This window comes from Camelus dromedarius, chromosome X (genome assembly GCF_036321535.1).
Source record: "Camelus dromedarius isolate mCamDro1 chromosome X, mCamDro1.pat, whole genome shotgun sequence".
Lineage (NCBI taxonomy): Eukaryota > Metazoa > Chordata > Mammalia > Artiodactyla > Camelidae > Camelus > Camelus dromedarius.
Genome location: NC_087472.1, coordinates 113,348,650 through 113,373,796, shown reverse-complemented (window position 1 = coordinate 113,373,796; position 25,147 = coordinate 113,348,650). Strand labels below are relative to the sequence as shown.

Genomic DNA, 25,147 nt, shown 5'->3' with positions numbered 1-25,147 from the left:
CTCTGCTTTGTGAATTTGTGTGGGATGGTGTGTGAGTCCCCTTGAAATTTCAATTCTCTTGGATTTGGGTGTCTAGGGGGGGGTCAGATTTTAACATTCTGTGGCCGATGATAGTTGGGTGGATGGGATAGGAATGAGTGTGTGTCTGTGAGATACTTAAAGTCCCAAATCCTCTCCCGCCCCTCCCGCTGCCTTCTTTCCTACTGTGAAGTCAAAATGTATCCGTCACACGCACGCTTTGGCTGTCATATACATCTGTACAAGTACGATCTAAAATTTATTTTGCAAAGAATGCACACGCGTGGCAACCTGCTTTTTTATATTCTGTCTGGATGTCACAGATAATAATTCAAGATCCTTTCCCCTTTCCTGGAACTGTCGCTGTGAGTCCCACACATTCCAAATTCCTATTTGATAAATAGCAAATTTTTTTTTAATTGGCTGAAAGAGAAATAGAGTAAATGTACCACAACATCCGCTCCCATGCGGGAAATCTGAGGCACTCACGTCTCCTTCGCTGATGGCAATTTTCCGACACCAGAACGAAGCGGTTTTCCAAAACGATGTTTTCCCTGCTAAAAAGCCAAGCTTCCACGAATGAAAACCAAACAAGTGACTTGATTTAGAAGGCTGACGCCATCCAAGCTGTGCACGCAGCTCTGTTTGTTTGTTTCTGACTTTCTGGATAGTTGGATGAAGGGGGGGGGGGTGGTGGAATGAGATGTTTCGAAAATAAATCCTGCCACGTGCATGTGTAATTAGGCTCTTGTAAATCAGATTTAAACTGTAAAGTGCCTGAAAGGAATCCAATTATTTCTGTCTCTGGAAACACCCGTTCTGTAAGTGCAGACGTCTCCGCCTTGGCGGTGTGCCTGCGCCTGCGGCGTGAGCAGCATCACTCGTGGGGCGCGCGCTGCCGGCGGCCTACGGAGTCCTCCATGGCAGGAAGTTTCCCCTGGGCGGGGCCGTGGCTTCTGGGGGAACGTGTTCTCCCTCCCAGGAGGAGACTGCAAGAGTAGACGGTCTTCTTTGTCCTCTCAACATGGTGGCATCTGGAAGCCTTGCCTCTTAGGTTTTGGGTGACCCAAGGGGACTTCCTGGAGGAGGCGTTCTTGGAGAGGACCAGGTTTGGGAAGGGACTGGGGGCTGGAGGTGCTGTTTAGAGACCCGTCAAGGAGACAGCCGATCTTAACTGTTGGATGTTCATGAAGGTAGAGACGAGAATCGTCTGGGCAGGGGTACCTGCTGGAGAGCTGTTGGTGAACCACAGCTGTGAGCGAAGGCGACGTTGTCCAGTGGAGAGACAGGGAGGAGGACGTGAGGCTGGACAACGGAGGATGTAAGAACTTCATCCGAAAATGATGAGGAGGATTAAAAGTCAGACACAGGGACCTGGATCCTGAGAAAGAAGAGTAAGGAGCCGTGGAAGAGAGAGCTGCGAAATTAGGACAGGGGGCACCTCAGAAGAAGGTGGTCACGGTGGTCCTCAATTCCGCTGAGATTCAAGCCATAGGAGGGCCACAAAGGCACCGTAAGTTCATCAGAGGCAAAGCGAGAGCAGGCTGAGTGGACAGAAAGGGTGTGTCAGTTTGCTATGCCGTGTAACAAGTGAATACAAGTGTATCAGCATAAAAAAAACAGACAGACATTTGTCATCTTGTAGTTTCTACCCATTGGATGTCTGGTACTGTGTTGTGTTTTCTGGTCAGAAATTGATTTCACAGGCCTGAAATCAAGTCGCAGGTTGGGGCCGTGATTTCTTCCGGGCTTCAGGGTCCTCCTGTCCGCTCACTGGTTGTTGACGGAATTTAGTTCCTTCCTGGGTTTTCTGCGTGGCCCCCTCCATCCCAAAAGCCAGCAACAGCCGGTCAAGCTCTTCCCCTCCTTTGAGCTTTTGACTCCCTCCTCTGCCCTCTCTTGTTAGAAAGCTGGTTTTAAGAGCTCACATGGTGGCGTGACGATCCAAAACAACCTCCTTAGCTAAGGCCTGCAGAGGAGCGATCTCACTACCTTGGTCAAGCCTCCTCGGCCATGTAGTTAACTCGTATTCACAGGTGTGACTCCAGGCAGTGGAGTTCTGGGAAGCCAAAACTGTACCTACCAGGGCAGAAAAGGAACAAATTGAGGAGGAGGTGGGAGGTGAGGCTGTGTAGACAGCTTGGAGAAGAGAATGATGGGGACATGGATGGAAAGGAAAGCGGGGGGAGGGTTTTTGGGGGGTTGTCCGTTGGGCATAATCCAGGCTGCACGTACACCCGATGTCCACGGTGAGGGTGGACAAGGACGTCCAGCAGCTGGTGTCCAGATCTTAGAGAAGAAGCGTGGGATGGGGCCCGGGGTGGGATGACAGCGCCAGGTCTGAAAAGAGTTTGCCAGGCACGTGATCAGTCTCCGCCGCCTCCTCGCTGGGGGACCTTGGGGGAGTTCCTTAACCTCTCTGTACCCCGGCGTCTCAGTGTGTAAGGGAAAGTGCGAATAGGAAATCTTTCTTTGGGGTCTGGAGAGCCTGAAGTGAGTTATGACACATACAACATATCTGGGTCTGGTGTGCGGCAAGAGCTGGGGCAACGTTGACGGTGCTGCCCCGAGAGTCACCGTCACTCCGCTGCCCTGACAGTAATGAGACAACTGCCCTGAGAGTAGTAATACTGCTGACCTGAGAGGGAAGGCAGAATATTGCAACCATGGGAGTAAGAGTAATATGACCACCATTACACTAATAATGATAACAGGGCCATCATGATAGAAATAATAACAACACGGCCACCGTGATAGAAATAATAATAACACGGTCACTGTGAAAGAAATAATAGTAACACGGCCACCATGACAGTAATAATAACAACACGGCCACCGCGACAGAAATAATAATAACACGGTCACTGTGAAAGAAATAATAGTAACACGGCCACCATGACAGTAATAATAACAACACGGCCACCGCGACAGAAATAATAATAACACGGTCACTGTGAAAGAAATAATAGTAATACAGCCACCATGACAGTAATAATAACAACACGGCCACCGCGACAGAAATAATAATAACACGGCCAACATGATAGTAGTAACAGTAACATTGCCAACGTGATAGAAATAATAACAACACGGCCACCATGAGAGAAATAATAATAACATGGTCACCATGATGAAAATAATAGTACTATGGCCACCATTAGAGTAATAATTACAACACGGCCACTGTGAAAGAAATTATAATAATGTGGTCACTGTGATAGAAATAATAGTAATACAGCCGCCATGAGTGTAATAATAACCACATGGCCATCGCGATTTAAATAATAGTAATACAGCCGCCATGAGTGTAATAATAACCACATGGCCATCGCGATTTAAATAATAGTAATACAGCCGCCATGAGTGTAATAATAACCACATGGCCATCGCGATTTAAATAATAGTAATACAGCCGCCATGAGTGTAATAATAACCACATGGCCATCGCGATTTAAATAATAGTAATACAGCCGCCATGAGTGTAATAATAACCACATGGCCATCGCGATTTAAATAATAGTAATACAGCCGCCATGAGTGTAATAATAACCACATGGCCATCGCGATTTAAATAATAGTAATACAGCCGCCATGAGTGTAATAATAACCACATGGCCATCGCGATTTAAATAATAGTAATACAGCCGCCATGAGTGTAATAATAACCACATGGCCATCGCGATTTAAATAATAGTAATACAGCCGCCATGAGTGTAATAATAACCACATGGCCATCGCGATTTAAATAATAGTAATACAGCCGCCATGAGTGTAATAATAACCACATGGCCATCGCGATTTAAATAATAGTAATACAGCCGCCATGAGTGTAATAATAACCACATGGCCATCGCGATTTAAATAATAGTAATACAGCCGCCATGAGTGTAATAATAACCACATGGCCATCGCGATTTAAATAATAGTAATACAGCCGCCATGAGTGTAATAATAACCACATGGCCATCGCGATTTAAATAATAGTAATACAGCCGCCATGAGTGTAATAATAACCACATGGCCATCGCGATTTAAATAATAGTAATACAGCCGCCATGAGTGTAATAATAACCACATGGCCATCACGATTTAAATAATAGTAATACAGCCGCCATGAGTGTAATAATAACCACATGGCCATCGCGATTTAAATAATAGTAATACGGCCACCATGAAAGTAATAATAACAACACGGCCACCGTGAGAGTAATAACAACAACATGGGCACTGTGATAGAAATAATAGTAACACTGCGACCATCCTAGTAGTTGTAGTAACACAGCTATTATGAGAGTATTAATACTGTCACCATGAGGTAGGAGTAACGATCCTGCTGCCATGAGGGGGGCGGGGACGGGCAGGAGGGGTGACACGGCTGCGGGGTGAGTGGTGATACCCCCGTGTCGCGATGCTGCGGCAGTGGTGCTGCCGCCGTGCTAGGACAGTGGGGATAGCGCGGCCCTGATGGAGGTGGCGATGGCGCTGTCCTGCTGCCGTGACAGGTGTAGGAAAGTAGAAGCCAGTGCTACCACAGTGCCCGCAGTCCCTGTGGCTGAGCTTTTTCACGTCATTGTGTATCATCACGTGACAACTATTACCACGACGCACAGAATCAACAGAAATGATTTAATCTGTATTCAGAATACTGTCTGTTTGTGAGGAGTAAAGTAAATCCTGTCGTGGGGCTGGGGTGTAGCGACGTGACTCACAGGCGTGACTGTCAGGGAGACGTCCCCCCGCCCCGGAGCCCGCGCGGACGGGAGGGGCAGCTGGGGATGCCCTGGCGGGGCTGCGTGCATGCGTGGGCACGAGGGGGCGCTGGGATGTGCGTGCGCCCGTGAGCGGGGGCTGGGGGCGGGTTACGGACACTCAGGTCCCACGCTGGCCCCCACCAGGATGCGCTGTCGCCGGCTGGCTCAGGCACGGATCGGGGATGCAGCCTCTGGGGTCAGTGAGCTTTGGATGATCGGGACCCGGCGGGGAGGCGGGGCTGGAGATGCTGTGGCTTGAACGTGGCAGGGTGGGGTTTGGGTGCGACCACGGGGTCTGGGGGAGCCAGTGACAGGGTGTCTGGCGTTGGCCAGGCCCCGGGAGCAGCCGTGGGTGAGCTGAGACAGCTCCCGGTCCTTCCCCAGGCCCACACGGGGGCACGTGCAGCGGGGGTCACCCTGGCCATGCTCCGCGGTCCCTCCACAGCCCCGTGACTGCATGTGTGTTAGCTGCAGGTCATCCAGGACAGGACCTCAAGAGGTCTGTGCCCTGAAGGTGGCTTCTGTCTCATCCACCGGCCCTGGGTGCCTCCCACCTGCCGCGGTCATCACCTGTCCAGGTGCGGGGCAGGCGGTGGTGTGGCAAGAGGCACCTTCTGAGCGCCACGGTCTTGACGTCAGCGGACCGTGGCCCCGGCCCCGGGAAGGTGCGCGGCTGCTGGGCAGTGGGCGGGCGTGGACGCCGCCCTTCCTGGGCAAAGACAGTTCACCTTCTGTCGTGGTTTCCTCCTGATAAAAATGTTGTTTCTGACTCATTTCTGCTGGTCCTGAGGGCACTGGATACACTGGTCCAGACAAAATGCTGACTGCACGATGGACTTTCCAGTGAGGAAGGCTCATTGCATGCGCCTTAGAAATATCTTCGTGTGTGAGCGCACAGGACGTCTTTGTGGACAATCCCAGGAGATCCAAAAATCCATTCCGTTCTCTGAACAGACGAGGATGGGACTGGGAAGGTCAGATGCAAAATGCAACGGGAAAATGACCGCCCTTCAATTTGGAACAGAGGAGGAATCGGACGTGCCCGGCACGGTCCCGGCCCCCGGCACTCGACTTGAAGAGGCCGGGCCTCGGCCTCGCGGGGCCCGGGTTCAGCGTGGTCGGAGTGTTCCCTGACAAATGCTGCTGGAGCATCCTCAGGTATAGCAATTGCAAAATATTGATAGAGGCCAGGAGTCTTCCCATGATTTTATTTATTCCTCAGGAAGGCAATTCATAAACTTGAGGCACCCGGTATAAACTAATCAGTGTGTTTGGCAGATTCATGAGGACTTTAAAAAGGCTTGGAAAGCAGATTTAATGCCTCGAGAAATAACTTAAAAGGCAGAGTAACAGCTTTATTATATTCATGCCATAATGTTTTACCAAGGATGGCCAGCATTGCAGTATACATCACTTTCTGTTTCCAGCAAAAAAGAAAAAAAGAAGATTATGGGGAGGATGCACGGAAGACAAACCTGGGAATACCTGTGAACAGACGAAATGGCCAAGGAGCTTAAGATCTGATAATAAATTATCTTCATCTCCCGCTGCTTCCTATGCAGACCAAGGGGTTTCCCATTTTCCCCTCAAAATAGCTTTATTTACAGCCTTCCCGTTTTGGCGTTTTAACCCTCCCAGAAGGTAAAACAAAACAAAACAAAACATGTTTGCTTTAAAATGCTTTTATTTAAAAGCTCTCCATCCAACTTGGTCAAGCTGCTTTGAAATAAAGCAGTTCTTTTCGAGGGGGTGCGAATCATATATTGGATAAAGGGTTTGTATCCAGAATATAAAAAGAACACTTATAACTCAATAATAAAAAAATAAATAACCCAAGGTTTTAAAACGGGCAAAAGGTTTGCAGAGATATCACACCAGGGAAGATATACAAATGGCCAACAATTACATGGGAAAAAATGTGCATTGAGATTAGCCCCTTGAGAAATGCAAACCAAAACCACAGGGAAATATCGCCTCACAGCCACTAGGATGGCTAAACTCAAAGTCAGCTAATCGCAAGTGTTGACAAGGATGTGAGTGGAAATCAGAACCCTCTTACACTGCTGGTGGGGATGGAAGAGGACACAGCACTTTGCAAAACAGACTGTCAGTGCCTCAGTGTGTTGAAGATACAACTTCCGCATAATCCAGCCACTCCACCCCTAGGTGTATACATATACACAAAAAAAAAAACCAAAACAAAAATGTGTGTATATAAATATACACATATATAGATGAAATAAATTTGCACACAGATGTTCATACCAGCATTATTCACAACAGCCAAAAAATGGAAGCAACCCAAGTGTCCATCCATGGATGGATGGATGGATAAACAGAATGGGGTCCATCCACACAGGGGAGTATTACTGACACAGGAAAAGGAGTGAAGCTCTGACACAGGCTACGACGTGGATGATGCTCAAACACAGGATGCTCCATGAGAGAAGCCAGACACAGAAGGACACAAAGGATGTGATCCTATTTATAGGAAAAGTTCAAAATAGGTAAATTTATTGAGATATAAAGGACATTAGTGGTTGCCAAGGGCTTCGGGCGGGGGGGGGGTGCATGGAGTGGAGGGTAATGTGGGGAGATGGCTAAGGGGTGAGATGTTTCTTTTAGTGGTGATGGAAAAACGTTAAAAAAAAAAACTGTAGGGAGAGGGTATAGCTCAGTGGTAGAGTGCATACTTAGCATGCACGAGGTCCTGGGTTCAATCTCCAGTACCTCCTCCAAATAGAAATAAATAAATATATAAGCCTAATTAACTCCCCCTCATAAGCACACACACAAAAAAGCAAAAAAAAAAAAAACTTACTGTGGGGATGGTTGCACAACTTTGTGAAAACACTAAACGCTGACCTCATAAAAAACCCAAAAAGTCACTAAATTGTACACTTACAAGGTATGTGAATTGTATCTCAATAAAGAAAACCAGAAAGGATAGCAAAAAGTAAATACATTAAATAATTTAAAAAATTTGAAGTATAATTTCTTTACAATTTTGTGTTTCTGGTGTACAGCAGGGAGATTCAGTTATACATATATATATATTTTTATTATAGGTTATTACAAGATATTGAATATCATTCCCTGTGCTGTACAGTAGGACCTTGTTATCTGTTTTATATGTAGTAGTTTGTATCTGCCAATGCCAGACTCCTAATTTATCCCTCCCCCCTTTCCCCTTGGGTAACCACATTTGTTTTCTGTCTGTGAGTCTCTTTCCATTTTGTAAATAAGCTCATATGTATCATTTTTTTAGATTCCACCCATAAGTGAGATCATATATTTGTCTTTCTCTGTCTAACTTACTTCATTCAGTATGATCTTCTCGGTCCATCCATGTTGCTGCAAATGGCACGACTCCATTCTTTTTTATGGCTGAGTAGTATTCCATTGTGTAAACACCACAACTTCTTAAACCAAATGTCTAGGCCCTTGGGTTTTGACTAGCCCTTGAGGTTCTGCAAGAACTGAGACATGGAAGAACCATCACGGCCCCTCCTGAGAATCCACTGACCCCAGGAAGACCTGCTGGGATGAGGTGTCCAACCATACCACTCACTCCCCGACACCCCATTCTTTGAAACCTTCCTCATGCCTCCCTATAAAACAAGAGGTGCTTCTGCCTGACCTTGGAGATGCATGTCGATCTATGTTTAGAAACTCTCCACATTGCAGTGATCTTTTAAAATGCATTTTCTTCTGCCCTGAGCCTGGAATTTTTATTTGATGGTCTCGTCTGGGACAGCTGGGTCTTGAAAAGCCATTTGCAATGATGCAACTCAAGTGGTCGACCATGAACGAAAATCGGAAGCTCTTAGTGGGTGCCTCTCCCCTGGCGTCTGTGTGGCCAGTCACCAGGTCTCCTTGTGGTCCTGTGCACTTGGGACCTATGAGAATATGCTACCTGGCTGCCCTGGGTTAAGTAAGTGTCCACCGAGGAACTTCATGTCCACCTAGAATCTCCAGCATGCGACTAGATTTGGAAACTGGGCCTTTGCAGACGTCAGTAGGCACATTATGCTGAGGTCACTGTGGAGTAGGATGGGTCCTTAGTCTGCTGTCACCGGCGTCTTTATAAGATGAGAGGATGCAGAGAGAGACGCTCCGAGGAGAAGGCTATGTGACGATGGAGGCAGAGATTGGAGAGATGTGTGTGCAAGCCAAGGGTGGCACGCAGCCCCCCGACCTGGAGAGAGAAACCTGCAACGGAGTTTCTTCCAGAACCTCCAGAAGGAACAGCCCTGCTGACAACTTGATCTCAGACTTCTGGACTCCAGAACGTTTCTGTTGGTGTCAGCCCCCTGGTTTGTGGTGCTGTGTTGTGGCGGCCCCGGGGAGCTCGGGCAGGTGTACGTCCTCAGGTGCATTCATCACGGCCGCGGCCGCGTCGAGGACATCCGATGAGTGACCGAACGCCGTGACGTCGTGTCCTGCTGGACGGCACACTGTGTCACCTCCTGCAGCTCTGGTTTTGCTCCCTCTCACGTGCGCCCCCTTACGTCTCATCTTTGGCCCCCTCTCCCGTGAGTAATGCCTCTCCGTTTCAGGACGACTCTGCCGGTGGCTGATACGGGAGGGAGGGAGGTCGGGGGGCCCTTATCAGCCCCGCCAAACGCGTCCAGCCGACACGCGGCCATTTCTCTTTGTTCTGCGCTGCTGGCCCAGACACGCCGTGTCTGCTGTTTGAGGTCGGCTGTGCAGACTCGCTGGTCTGGAATGGTTGCACTCCATCATCCCTAGGTGCTCTTCTGTCTACACAGTGCGCTGTGTGCGTGTGTAGCGAGGACTTTCAACTCTGTTTTCTCACTTAACTCTCTCCAGGTGCTGAGGGACAGAAAGACTCTTTTTAATATCCCATTTCGTCAAACATGGGCTCTCTGGGGCTCATAACAGGATGAATAAGGGAGTGCGGCTTTATACCCAGATCTTCTGCCCTCCTTAATTAACAGGTGGTTCCTCAACCTGCCCGCGCGTTCACTCCACACACCCCGTAAACACACACATCGCTGGGTTTGAGACGGGTCTGAGCCTTGCCTGGCTGACCTCACGATAAAGCCGTCACTTCTCAGAAAGCGGACGCCACCTCATTGGCTTCCATGCACATCGGGCAGTGAGCCTTTGCTCGGTAACAAATCTTGGGGGGGCACTTATGATGTGCAAATCACCCAAAGACCCCGCGTCTCCGTCAGTATGCGCAGCACAAGCCCCGCGGGCCGGGTGAGGGATCTGAGGTGTGTGTGCCAGCAGGATGACGCGATCCAGGCGCCATTTTTCATCATGACACGGAGGACCCTGTATCATCAGTGGGGCGGATGCCACGGTAAGGCCGCGGGTGGCTTTGGGTCTGCAGCCTGGGCTGGGTTTCCACGTGCGTTCATTCCTACAGGGTCACATTCAATCCCGCGCAGCCTGACAGAGGGGTAGGAGGCTCACTGCCGCCCTATTTCAAGTAGGGCCACCTGGGGAAAAGGAACGAGCTGTTACGATTCCCAGGACAGCCTCCACCAGTTCTTGCCGAAATTGCGTATGGCGGGGCTGAACAGAGTACGAGAACCAAGACGACTCCTGGGCCTACCCTGCCTGTCTGTTCCGCTTTCTGCCCCATCTTTGCATCCAGCCCGGGCTGCGGTCAGTCATGCAGTGGGTCTGACAGCCCTGGAAGAGATGGGCTGAATTCTTCATGGGTTGCACAGTCATCTGACAAGGTGGGAGACCCAGGCTAAGTGCTGTCTGGACGTTAAGATGCATTTTCTAATGACTAGAATCATGCACCTTTAGATGTCTCAATTTAAGGGGAAATTATGACTTTTTAGCTCAGACGCTTTGCAATGTGTGCCGTTTTTGGAAATAATCTATAAAAATATTGAACCACTATGTATACCTGAAACTAACAGAACATTGTAAATCAACTGTACATCAATTAAAAAAAAAATTGGGTTTTAAAAACTTAATTCAAGGCCAAAGCAGGAGGCAACTGACTAAAACCTGAAACTTAAAAAAAAAAAAAAAGGGAGTGTGTATTCCCGGCAGAGTAACTGGAGTGAACGCTTTCCTGCTGGCTGCGCTACAGTGACCCACGTGGCCTTCTGCTGAGTGTGCCCAGCACTTCCCAAACCACCTGCCCCTCCTGACCCCGCCCCCAATTGGAAAACCACTCTGGTTATCAGGTGAATATGTGGCTTTGAGGCAAAGCACTGCCCCTTCTCTTCCACGCCTCAGAATCTTTTAAAATTTATTTTTCTTTTCTATTGAAGTAGAGTTGATTTATAGTGTTTTGTTAGTTTCTGGTGTACAGCCTAGTGATTCAGTTCATATATATATATATAGCTTTTCCATTAAAGGTTATTACAATACATTGAATATAGTTCCCAGTAGGACTTCGTTGTTTGTCTGTTTTGTATGTGGTTGTGTGTATCTGCTAATCCCAAACTCCTAATTTATCCTTTCCCCTTTGGTTACCATAGTTTGTTTTCTATGTCTGTGAGTCTCCTTCTGATTTGTAAATAAGTTTACTTGTGTCACTTTTTAGATACCACATATAAGTGATATCATATGATATTTGTCTGACTTACTTCCCTTAGTGTGATCATCCCTAGGTCCATCCATGTTGCTGCAAATGGCATGACTTCATTCTTTTTCATGGCTGAGTAGTAGTCCATTGTATAAATATACCACAGCTTCTTTATCCAGTCATCTGTCAGTGGACATTCAGGCTATTTCCAGGTCCTGGCCATTGTAAATAGTGCTGCTCTGAACACTGGGGTGCATTTGTCTTTTTCAGTTAGAGTTCCCCTGGAGACATGCCCAGCAGTGGGGTTGCTGGGCCATGTGGTAACTCTCCTTTTCGTTTGTTAAGGCACCTCCATGCTATGTTCCACAGTGCGTGCCTCACATTCTTGGTCAGACCCTCAGCCCGCTGGCTGTGTTACCCAGTGAATAACTAACGCATGGTTTTCCATTACTCAGGTCCTATGAGACGGTGTCCAGTCACCCCAGACCGTCTCTACAGATGCATTTAACGTGGAGAAGGCTCTGCATCGTGTTCCATATTTTATGTCCATGTGGCTTGTCTTCTCTAAGTCCCCTGAGGGCAGGTCTGTGCTCACCCACGTGGTGGGTCACAGGGAAGCTGAGAGGAAGCACGTGTACCCAGGCCTGTTCACTGGACATGTCGATGGCAGGGCTTACAGATAACTGTCACCAAACCAAACCTCGGTCCACTCGCCTGCATGCGGCAAAGCCGGTCTGACACTGGGTTGTGGTGAAGGAAGGAGCAGTGTTTATTTGCAAGGTGCCCAACGTGGGGCCAAGCAGAGAAGGGCAGCTGGTGCACAGAAGACCCCAACTGCCTGATGGCTTTCAGGGAAAGAGTTTTAAAGACGGGGGAGGGAAGGGACAATGGGATGCATGATCAGCTCGTGGAGTCTTCTGACTGGCGGGTGGTGAGGTCATCGGGAGTCCACGCCATCAAGTTTCTGGTCCCCGTGGTCTGGGGTCTCCGTGCTGGTGGGCAGCACACAGTTAACTCCTCCCACCTGCTGGGGGTTCCAGGGTCTGCAAAACAGCTAAGAGGACGTGGCTCAGAATATGATCTACAGCCCTCAAGGGGGGATCTCAGGGTCCTTGACTTTGCATGATGGCTAAGCTATGATTATTTTGTCTTGCTTGACTGTTTCCCTTTGTGTCTGCATTTTCCCACGTCTGTAGTTACATATGTTGGAACTCAGGGGAAGCCTGCGAGGCGAAAGGTTTTCCGCACACAGGAGGCGGGGCGCTGGAGGCGCCTGTCCTGGGCAGGCACCCCCCCCCCCCCGGCTCCGGCCACGCTACAGTGTCCGCGCGTCGTGCGCTCCCGTCCTCGCGCGCGGAGAGCGGATCGCCCCCCGACCCCACGCTCCCAGAGACAACGTGTCTTTTACCCTTTGAAACAGGAGGGGGCTTTTGTTTTTAATCAATAGAGTTTAATTTTTCCCATTTGTTCTTTGAAGAGACTGGTCTTTCTTCCTTTTTCTTAGTTCCCACCCATCCCTACTATGTTCTTTTTTTTTTCCATCAGTATCTGTACTTTTTCTCCACTTCGTCCTTGATTTTTTTTCCTCTTACGGTTTTACCCTCTGCCTGAGATCAGGGTTGTCGTCCCCCAGTGGCCGCGTCTCAGAAGTATGCTTGGTTTTTGTGTTGATTTGTCTTCTGTGCGTGCAAACACCGAGGAGTTTGGGGTTTCCTGCCCCTCATTTCTCTTCGGGTAGAAACACTCCACTTCTGTGTTCAATATGCATCTTTTCAACAGAGAATGAGAGGCATTTGGCTCACGAATCCATCGTGAGTGCAACCTTCCCCGGCTGCAGAAAGACTGTCAGTCACCGTTAAAATACTACCGAGTGTCGGGCACTGGATCCCGCCCCCCGCCTTGCCCAATAATAATAATAAATAATAAAAAAAACCCCACATCTTTTTTGCCTGGTAGGACCCGAAAAATGAGAGTGGGGCTTTATCTAGCGGGATTTTAAAATCAAGAAGGGAATGAGTCACACTGTTAGTGGTTAAAGGCTAAGTGAGCTAAAATACCGCGTAACAGGGTCTGTTCCAGTGGAACACATCACATGTTTTGTTTTATAAGAGCGAGTGATCGGAAGGGGCTGGGAGGGGGAAAACCCGTCAGAGCCCTCGGGCGGAACTCGCGGGCCCCACGTGACAAGCTCTGCAGTGCTGGGCGCGCCCTGCAGACACAGGGCCGCCCCGTTTCGGGGCCTGGAGCCTCCCTGAGTCCTCGAGGACACTGGCCGAGGTCAGGGAGAAGTACTCCCCGGGTGAGACGGCTTTTTCCTCCCTCCGGGGTGGAAAAGGTCTCCAGAAGACCGTGTTTCTCCTGGCAGAAGGTCCAGCTGCAGAGTTCCTGGTTCAAGAAACAGGCTTAAAAAACATACAAGGTGATTTCATTCTGCCACCCTGGGCTCCTGAAGCGGACTCCGGTGTCCCATGGGTCACCCGAAATTGTGTGCAAAGCTTTGTTTCTTGCCAGTGAACAGAATGCCCCTTCTCCGGGCATTGGTTGGTGGAATAAAAGGTCGTTGAGGGGTCCTCGGTCGTTACGATACAGTGCGCAGACAGCAAAGGGGCGTCTTCCCAGAGACTTTACTGAGGATTTGGTGCATTATTTTATTACAGCTTGCAGGGGCAGAGAGGGAGCTGGCAATGGTCCTGCCCTGGAGCCATGCATGCCCACAGGCAGGAGGTCACTGTGTTCCTGACCTGGGTCCTTGGACCCCTTACTCCGTGGAAATGGATGAGGCCAGACAAGGAGTTCAGGGGAGGCTTTGCTGGGACTTGTCCTGCAGCAGAAGGAGTGAGAGCAAGAAACAGGGGCCCTTGGGGGGTGCTCGGGGAGGGAGGGGGTGAGCAGGACCCTCAAATGGGGTGAGGGTGGGGGCGTGTCGGGTCGGGCAGGAGGGGCGGCTCACCCCCTTGGTGGTGCTGTGTGCAGGGAGCACACCTGGCACCTGCTTTTGCTCAGAAGTGGCAGCTGCGTTTGGACTTTTTCTCTGTTGTTCATAACCTGCCCCAACTGTAGACACACGGGGTTAATTTTGGTCCTTTATCGTTTCTTTACGCCTGTTGCTGGAGAAGAGGTTTGCCCGGGGGCAGGCGCTGCAGTAACAGGTCCTGGGTCCCAGCCTGTCTCAGTGGGCGCTCCCACAGGATCAGGGAGGGGCATCGTGGGTACTGTATACAGTCGGTTGTGGATGCCACTTTGGTTACTGTATGCAGTCGGTTACGGATGCCAGGGTGGTTACTGTGTATACAGTTGGTTACAAATGCCAGTGTGGTTCCTGAGTACTGCCAGTGTGGTTACTGTATACAGTAGGTAGTGGATGCATTGTGCTTACTGTATGCAGTTGATCACCGATGCCAGTGTGGTTAATATAAACTTGATTATGGATGCCAGTGTGGTTAGTGTATACAGTTGGTTGTGCATGTCATGTGGTTAATGCGTATGCAGTTGGTTGTGGTTGCCAGCGTGGTTCCTACGTTCAGCCGGTTACAGACGCCAGTATGGTTACTGTATATAGTTGGTTACTGATGGCAGTGTGGTTACTGTGTATACAGTCGGTTTCAGATGCCACTGTATTTACTGTATGCAGTTGGTTACGGATGCCAGTGTGGTTACTGTATACCATCGATTGTGGATTCCACTGCGGTTACAGTATACAGCTGATTGTGGATGCCAGGGTGGTTACTGGGCATACAGTCGGTTACGGATGCCACTGTGGTTGTTGTATACAGTTGTTTATGAATGCCAGTGTGGTTACTATGTATACAGTCGGTTAATGCCAGTGTGATCACTGTATTCATTCAATTGTGGGTTTTGTATGGTTAGTGTATCCAGTCGGTTGTGGACACCAGTGTGGTTACCATGTGTACAGTCGGCTACAGATGCCAGTGTGGTTACTGTACAGTCGGTTCCACATTCCATCTGGTTACTGCATAGTCGGTTACAGATTCCAGTGTGGTCACTGTATACAGTCGGTTGTGAATGCCACTGTGGTTGTATACAGTTGTTTACGGATGCCAGTGTGGTTAATATGTATCCAGTTGGTTCCAGATGCCAGTGTGCTTGCTGTATACAGTCGGTTGTGAATGCCCCTGTGGTCACTGTGTACACAGTAGGGAACAGATGCCAGTGTGCTTGCTGCACACAGTTACGGGTGCCCCCGTGGTTCGCACCCTCTTGGCTGGCGGTCACCCTGGCCCTCCTCAGCCTCCCGTCCAGCATGCCGCGTGCCGCACGCCCGGCAGGACTGCACGCCTTGAGGACGCGCGTTGACGTTTTGGGGTCAGCGGATACAAAACGCTTTTCAGTTCAAATGCAGCTCACGGAAGCGCGCCCGTAGCACGGTGCCGCTTGCAGGGTTAGGGCCTGTCCGAGTCTATCACATCACATCTCGTGGTGCGTTCCCGTTCTACCCCGCAGCTCCGTTTCTCAAGCTTAAGCTGCGTGTCGGGTTGTTTTTTCATTATTGACCCCAACACGAAGCCTGCTGGCGTATTTCACAAATTGCTACCGGGGACCCACAGGCGTGCCGGTTGCTGTAATTTGTACAAGTGTTTCCTTGTAAACCCAGGACGGGTGAGTCTGCGTGGGCTGCCGTCAAAGTTCCCCAGCCTGAGCGTCTACACGGCAGAGGGGAGGGGGCACAGCGCAGGGGTGCTGTGTGCGCAGCATGCATGAGGTCCTGGGTTCGATCCCCAGTCCCCCCACTAAATAAAAAAAAACAAGTACTCAATGTTTATATAAAAAAAGAAAGAAACAGCACACATTTATGTCTCCCAGCCCTGGAGGCTGGGATCTGAGGTCAAGGTGTCAGCAGGGCTGGTGTCTCCTGAGCCCTCTCCCCTTGGGGTGTGGACGGCCGTCTCCTCCCTGGGTCCTCCCGTGGGCGTCCCTCTGTGTGTGTCTGGGTCCTCACCTCCTCTTCTTACAAGGACCCCAGTGCTAGAGGATCAGGACCCACCCTAGTGACCTCATTTTACCTCCATCACCTCCTTAAAGACCCCCGTCTCCAAACACAGCCCCATTCCGAGGTCCTGGGGTGAGAACTTCATGTGGGAATCTGGGGGAGACACAATTCAGCCCCTAAGACGTGAGCGGACAATTTGACAGAAGAAGGCACCCCCAGGCCCCTGCGTGTGTAGCCAGACCCCATCTCTTCCTGAGCCTGAGTTTCTGTGTCCCATGACCTGCTGCCGACTCGCGGGTCACTCAGAACCCACGGACGCCTGCAGGCACCCCAGCCTGTGACATCCTCTCCGAGGGTCATCTTTTCTGTGAAATCACTGCATCTCAGGGCTCACAACTAGTCGTCAGCGGATGGCTTATGGTTTTATGCTTCTATGCGGGGAACTCAGTTGTGCACATTATTCATTTTGGAAAAATGTAACATTATATATTACATAAAGTCCCAATTTCCTCTCCACCCAGCTGCTTTTTCTTTTAAACGTTTTTTTCATTGAGTTATAGTCATTTTTGATCCTGTAGGAAATTCAATTTTAACACTTGTGTACACACGTGATGTGTGTGTGTACAAGCTGTGTGTAATTATAACTTTAAACGTATAAATTATATGTCACATATATTTATGTGCATTAGGTAATTATTATGTGAAGCTTTTTTTCTCTCTTGTCTTTACTTAAATTTTTTTATTAAAGTGTACTTGATGGACACTATTCTGTAAGTTACACGTGCGCAGTATAGTGAGTCACAAGTTTTAAAGGTTATCGTCCATTTAAAGTTATTAAAAAACATGAGCTTTCTTCCCCGGGTTGTACAATGCATCCTTGTAGCTTGTCTGTTTTGTACAAAGTACTTTGTCCCTCTGACTCCCCTCCTTGTCTTGCCCCTCCCCCCCCGCCCTCTCCCCTCTGGTCACCACTAGTCTGTTCCCTGTGACTCTGTTTCTGTTCTGTTACACTCACTAGTTTGTTGTGTTTTTCAGATCCCACACAGAAGTGACGGCCTACCGGATCTGTCGTCCTCTGCCTGCCTGCCTTTGCGTTGGAGGGGCCTCCAGACGCTGCATCCACTATGAAGGTGGTCGATCGACTGCAGAAGCCATCGGCTCCGCTGAGCTGTTCAGGGAGAGAAGGTCAAACGCTGGGGTCAGACCTCAGGGAGCGTCTCCACTCAGGCTGTGGGAGGAAAAGGCTGTGGAGACAGGAGAAAGGAAGGCACTGACTTTTTAAAATTATTTTTTCATGGGTGAGTCACGAGGTTTTGGGGCTCCAGGCCTCAAGGGAGGGGTGGGTGGCTGGTGGAGAAACCAGGAAACCGCCGTGCTGTATCAGGGGCTTGGGGTGGAGCCGCACAGGGAGCCCGGGGTGATGTCACAGGTGCAGAGGTGACCTGTGTGTGTGTGTGTGTGGGGGCCGTGGGATGACGGGGGCAGAGGTGACTGCTGTTGGAGTGACCAGGGATGCAGAGCCTGAAGGATCGGGAACCGGTGGAGAGAGAGGTCTCACTCCACATGGGACAGGATGGGGGGGACCACGGTCCCCTCCACCATCTCCAAGCACCACCCCTCAATGCTGCCTTTCAGTTCTGCACACACACCTGGGAGACGGGTCCACCCTGCCGCAGAGAAGGGAGTCAGGTGCTCATCTGGCCTCGACGGGGACCTGGGACATAAGCCAGCCAGCAAACATCAGGATGTCTGTGAAGTATGTTATTATGTGTACTGTGTATTACATACAACACATTTAGAACACATACAATGTCCAATGAATACAGAATCACGACACAGTAGTGTCATGTGTTGATTTCTCTGCATTTACTATACATATATGTTATGTGTAACAAAGTACATTAGACATACATATGTATAATGTTAATTATACACAATGTTACATAACAGGTGTGTTACATTACATATAATTAACAGAAGTATGTATGTTACATATTATGTATAACAGCATATAAGTATGTTATATAATATATATTAACAGTATGTACTTATGTCACATTATACATGTTAATTATACATAATAACAGTATATACCAAAATTATATATCATGAACATTAGTATGTGACATATATATCATTAACATTAGTGTGCAACACTTACCTATATTATGTATAACTAACATATCAGTGTATAGCATACTTATATATTATGTACAATTAACACATTATGTAACATACAAATGTTAATATGTATATTATATAACATACTTATATGTATAACAATACTAGTGTGTAACATACTTATATACTGTTAATTATATATAATATTCTGTTAATTAGACATAATGTGTAACACTTATGTATAATTAACATTAGTATCTAACATACTTGCCTCTTATGTATAAACATATTATGTAATATACTTTTATATTATGCAAAATTAATATTAGTATATAACGTACTGATATATCTAACAATTGTATATAACATACTTACATACTAATCTTGTTATACATAATATAAAAAACAGTATGTTAACATTTATTATGTATAACATACTTGTGTATAACATCAGTATGCAATTTACTGATATATTTTGTATAATTAACATATTAGTATATAACATGCTTACACATAAAATTAATAGACAATATGTAATTTAAGTATTAGTACATAATATACTTATATATAATTAATACTAGTATGCAACCTACTTACATGTGTATCATACTTATGTGTAATTAACATTAGTGTATAACTTACGTGCTAATGTTAATCATACATAATATATAACACACTTATGTATGATTAACATTAGTATATAACATACTTATTAACATACTTATATATTAATGTTAATGAAATATAATTATGCTATATACTAATATGTTAGTGATAGACACTGTTAATTATATATAATGTAGGGAAGTGTGTTATGTATGTTATATAACATATTCTGTATAATTAACATAACATTAAAGTATGATACACAGATTATGTTATACATAGTAAGTGTATGTGTTAATGATATATAATTATGCTATATACTAATATGTTAATCATATGTATGTCTAATTAACAATTATTCATTATGTATAATATGCAACATATTTACATACTAATGTTTATATATTATATAATATGCTTATATGTATAGTTAACATTTAGTTTGTAGCACACTTAACCTACATTATGTATAATACTAGTATATAACATACTTATGTTATATATTATGTATAACAAATATAACACATATTATGTGTAACAGTATGTTACATACTAGTATTATATATAATGTGGGTTAAGTGTGCTACACACTAATATGTTAATTATACATAATGTATCATTAATATTAGTATATACCATAATTATGTATCATGAACATTAGTATATATCATTAACATATTAGTGTGCAACATACTTACCTATATTATGTATAACAATATCAGTGTATATTGTAACAAATTATGTATGATTAACACATTATGTGACATAGACACTAATGTTAATAAGCATATTACATAACATATAATTAACAATAGTGTGTAGCACACTTAACCCAATTATAATTAATACTAGTATGTAACACTTATATACTGTTAATTATACATAATATATGTTGTTATATACTGTTAATGGTATATAATTATGCTGTATACTAATATGTTAATTATATGAGATAAGTGTTATATATTATGTATAATTAACACTAGTATGTAAGTTATATACTAATGTTAATATGAGTATGTTACATAAAAGGTAAGTGTGCTACATACTAGTATTCTATTAATTATACATAATAGTTATATACAAATATATGTATGTTATATACAAATACTGTGTTGGTCATACATAATACGTAAGAATGTTACATATTATGTATAACTAACAATATCAGTACATAATATATACTGTTATACATATATCAGTATATTACATACTAATATGTTAATTATGCATAATATAAAAGTATGTAATAGATAAGTGCTACATTACATAACACGTTATATACAAATGTTATATGTATCAGTACATTACATAGTAATATTGTTATTGTTTATACATAAGAGGCAAGTATGTTACATACTAAAACGTTAATTATACATAAGTGTTATAATATACATAATAGTATGTTTTATATTATATATTAGTTATAATTAACATAATATATAACATATATTATGTATAATATATATTAGTTATAATTAATATATAACATATTATGTATAATTAACAGTATATAAGTATGTTACACACTAGTATGTTAGTTATACCTAAGTATGTTATATAATATACATATTAACATTTGTATGTTACATAATGTGTTAATTATACATACTATGTAATATACATTATATATAAGTATGATATACACTGATATGTTATACAGGTAAGTGTGTTACACACTAATATGTTAATGATATATAAGTATGTTAATGTTACATGTTAATTATACATAATAGGTGAGTGTGTTATATAGTAATATTAAGTAATATATCACTGTATTACATAATAACTATTATGTATAGTTAACCTAGTATTAAGTGTATTAAATACTAATAGTAATATACATAATACATAAGTATGTTGCATAGTAGTATTGTTAGTTATACATAATGTGGGTTATGTGTGCTACACACTAATATTATGTTAATTATACATATAAAGTATGTTATAGATTAACATTAGTATGTATGTTACATATTATACATAATGTTAACTATACATAACTATACATAATATTGAAATTACTATATACCATAATTGTATATCATGAACATTAGTATATGACATATATATCATTAACATATTAGTGTGCAACACTTACCTATATTATGTATAACATAATATGTAAATAACATAATATACATAATATATAAGTATGATATACACTGATATTACAATATGTATAATTAACACATTATATAACATAGACACTGTGTATATTATATAACATGTATAATTAACATATTAGTGTGTAGCACACTTAACCCACATTATGTATAACATAATACTAGTATGTAACATACTTATATAATGTTAATTATACATAATACATAAGTTGTTATGTACTAATGATAATATATAATTATGCTGTATACTAATATGTTGATATATATCATTAACATGTAACATTCATATAACTATGTTGTATGCTAATGTTAATTAATGCTAATATTAATTATATATGTTATATATTATGTATAATTAGTATATAACTTACATACTATTGTTAATTATACATAATACATAAGTTACACATAATACAGGTAAGTGTGTTATATACTAATGTTAATAATATGAGTATGTTACATAATAGGTTAAGTGTCCTACAAACTAGTATTCTGCTAATTATACATTATAGATAAGTACGTTATATACTAATACTGTGTTGGTCATACATAATACATAAGAATGTTATATACTAATATTGTTAGTTATACATAATATATAACACATACTTATGTTAGTTATATGTAATGTAACACACACCTATTATGTAACATACTTTTTATAACACTTATGTACTGTTATGTATAATATATAAATATGTTACATACCATTGTTAATTATACATAATGTAGGTTACATGTGCTACACACTTAATTATATATAAGCATGTTATATAATATATTAAAATTAGTGTGTAAATATGTTGCATGTTATGCATAAGAATTATATTATACATAATAACATATTAGTGTGCAACACTTATATCAGTGTGTATCATACTTATATACATTATTAACATTAGTTTGTATGTTACATAATGTGTTAATTATACATAATTTGTTATATAATATACATTATACTTATGTATAATTAACATACTATTGTGTAACACTTACCTACATTATATATAACTAATACTAGTATGTAACATACTTACACACTGTCCATTACATATAATATATATCACTAACAGTATATAACAACTTATATGAATATGTTACATAATGTTAATTATACATAATAGTATTATATATGTTATATACTAGTATTATATGTTATGTACTAATATTTAATTACATATTGTGTATTATGTATAAGCATGTTATATACTCTGTACATTGAATACAATAGTATGTAAGACATAATTAACATATTAGTTATACACATTAACTGTTATTTATATTAACATTTATATATATTAGTATATTGCATACTAATGTGTTAATTATACACAACATATATGTTATACATAATAAATGTTACTGTTTTTTATACATTATATATAACTAACAATAGTAGTATATAAAACAATATTAGTATATAAGTGTTATATACAATTGTTATATATATCAGTACATTACATACTTATGTTAATACATGTTATATGTTATATAATAAACATTAACATTAGTATGTATGTTACATAATGTGTTAATTATAATTTATATTATATACACTGATATTGTTATACATAATACAGGTGTTATACATTAATATGTTAATGATATATAAGTATGTTAATATGTTACATATATTAAATATACATAAATATGTAAGTATGTTGCATACTAGTATTATGAATTATACATAACACACAACTGTTTATAGTTATATATTATGTATAATTAACATGAGTACATAACATACTTAACATAAATAAGTATGATTATGTTAATTATGTGTTACATACTATCATGTTAATATAAATTATACATAATACAGATGTTACTGTTTTTTGTGTGTGTTGCATAGTTAAGTTGTTATACAGTAATGTTATACAATGTTAACTGTACACAATATATAAGTATGTTACAAAGTATGTAGATAAGTATGTCATATAGTAATTTTTATATAATATACACTGTGTAATATATAATTTTACCAGTAAAATTGCATATATTATATATTTTTCACTTACATGTTTTATGTTATAATTGTATAGTATATAACATAATGTATACAATATATTTCGTATTTGTTATATAATAGCATATTGTACTACATAGTATTTGTTTATATATAAGTATGTATTTATATATAATTACATGTACAAAATACAATATATAGTATGCACTGCACATACACTATACAAGATACACTATGCGTTGAAAATTCAGTTACATATCCTGTGTTACACAGTATATAGTCTGTATGCTTATTGCGTATTGTAAATCATACAGTATGTGTGTAATATATTGCCTGCCCTCTGGTATGTATTTTCATCTTTATATACTTACGTTTACGACAGTTACACTATTTGCATCTCTGTGAGACTGTGTCTAATGTAATATGCAGCTACTAGCACTTTTGTAGAGGCTGCTTCCTTTGAAAGACTAAAGACGTTAAAGCCGACTTACGATTCTGAGATGAGCGCTCCTGACAGCTGCACTGCGGGCATCGTGGTGTCGGCTGGATGTGGTCATGTCACAGTGAATCCGATGGGTAACCACGCCTGCTCCGCGAAGCTCACCTTCAAGGGGAGACGACAGGAGACGCCGTCCCAGCGTCATCTCAAGTACGAATCCGTCTTAGGGTCCACTTCCTCGCCATCTCCATCCCGGGGGCCCTGCCCACACGGACTTGCATGCCTCTGGAAGCCCTTTACGGACGGCCCTGTGCTGCCCCCGGGGTGCTTATCGGAGCTGGAGGGGGGGACATCCATCCTTCAGGGAAAGAGCAGAAACAGAGGGGGTGATTATCGGCACCAACTTCCCCACCTCCCAGGTGCCCAGGGAGAGGCTGGCAATCTCACTAAGTCCCCTCTGAACGATCCGGGGTCCCCGTGTCCTGGAACAATCCCGATACGGCCACAGGGACGGAACGAGCCAGCGGCCGGGAAGACCTCACCTCCCACAGGCACGACCCTGCTGACCTGCCGTCCTCCCCGCCTCGCTCTGGGTCCGGAACCAGTCCTGATCAGCTTGCCCAACACACAGCCCTGGGCGCTGGGGCTCCTGCGAGCCCCGGATCTCCCCCTGCACTAAAATTGGGACTCTGATCACAAATCCACCATCCCCGAGTTGGCTGGACCAGCAGTACCAGCCATTTTTGTCCCCCTATTTGTTGGGGTCCATTTTGGGGTCATCCCTGCCCTGTCATCTGGATCAGTATTTCCTACTGTCCAGGTTTTCCAGGGAATGAGCATCTGGTGAAACCCTCTCATAATACTGCATCTAGGGGAAAAGGTACCACACGTCGGAAGAGCTGGGTTCCCCCGTGCTCCGTATTCACGCCAGGAAGACACAGGCGTCCTGTCCGCACTGTGGCCAGACGATGTCACCGGGAAGGGGAACTGTGACACGCCGCTGCACTGGTGAGATCTGGGGTGATTTCACGTCCCCAGGGAGTCCCCGGGATCCATGACACTGCGTGGGAGGTCCCCTGAGGCCGGCGGGGAGGCGGGAATGGCTTCTTACGTACGAACACCGTTGAATCCTTAACTGGCGCAAGGCTGTCCGTCTTGCCTGACGGCCTCACTGCTCGCCGCATCTGAGTCCCTCGATCCTGCTGAGAGAATGTTCAAGAATCAGTACCTCAGACCGTGTCACTGCTGGACTTTCTCCCGCCCGCCCCCTACACCCGCCAGAACGTGGGGACCGGGACTACGGGCACTAGAAGAATGACACTTCGTTTCACTGCTTTGCTGCCTTGAGCGCCCGGGAGCAGACAGGGCTGGCTTTTACGTCACGGCTGTTTTTCAGTGACTTCGGGGAGACAGATGGCCACTTCTAAGTAGCTGACTGCTTTCACATAGTTCGTAGAGAGAGATTCCGCGACAGAAATCGCCTGCTGTTTCCATCAGTGAGCACAGAGCTGTCCTGGCTGGCTCAGAGGCCCCGGGGAGGCAGGCCTGCGCGTCTCCAGGGGCGTCTGGCGGAACCTCGCTATCTGGCGACAGTGACTAAAGTTGGAAGTAACTGTCTGAGTGCACGACCGCCCTGCACATGCATGTGC

General features: G+C 44.1%; 1 long non-coding RNA gene across 1 annotated transcript in view; it reads left to right on the top strand.

Moving 5' to 3' along the window:
• LOC135320103 (uncharacterized) overlaps positions 1-17,961 on the top strand; it is a 49,665-nt gene extending 31,704 nt beyond the window's left edge. Inside the window, exons 2-3 of the long non-coding RNA XR_010379294.1 lie at positions 17,276-17,538; positions 17,876-17,961. This is a non-coding gene — a long non-coding RNA (uncharacterized LOC135320103). The remainder of the gene's footprint in view (positions 1-17,275; positions 17,539-17,875) is intronic.
• Positions 17,962-25,147: the final 7,186 nt, after the last annotated feature.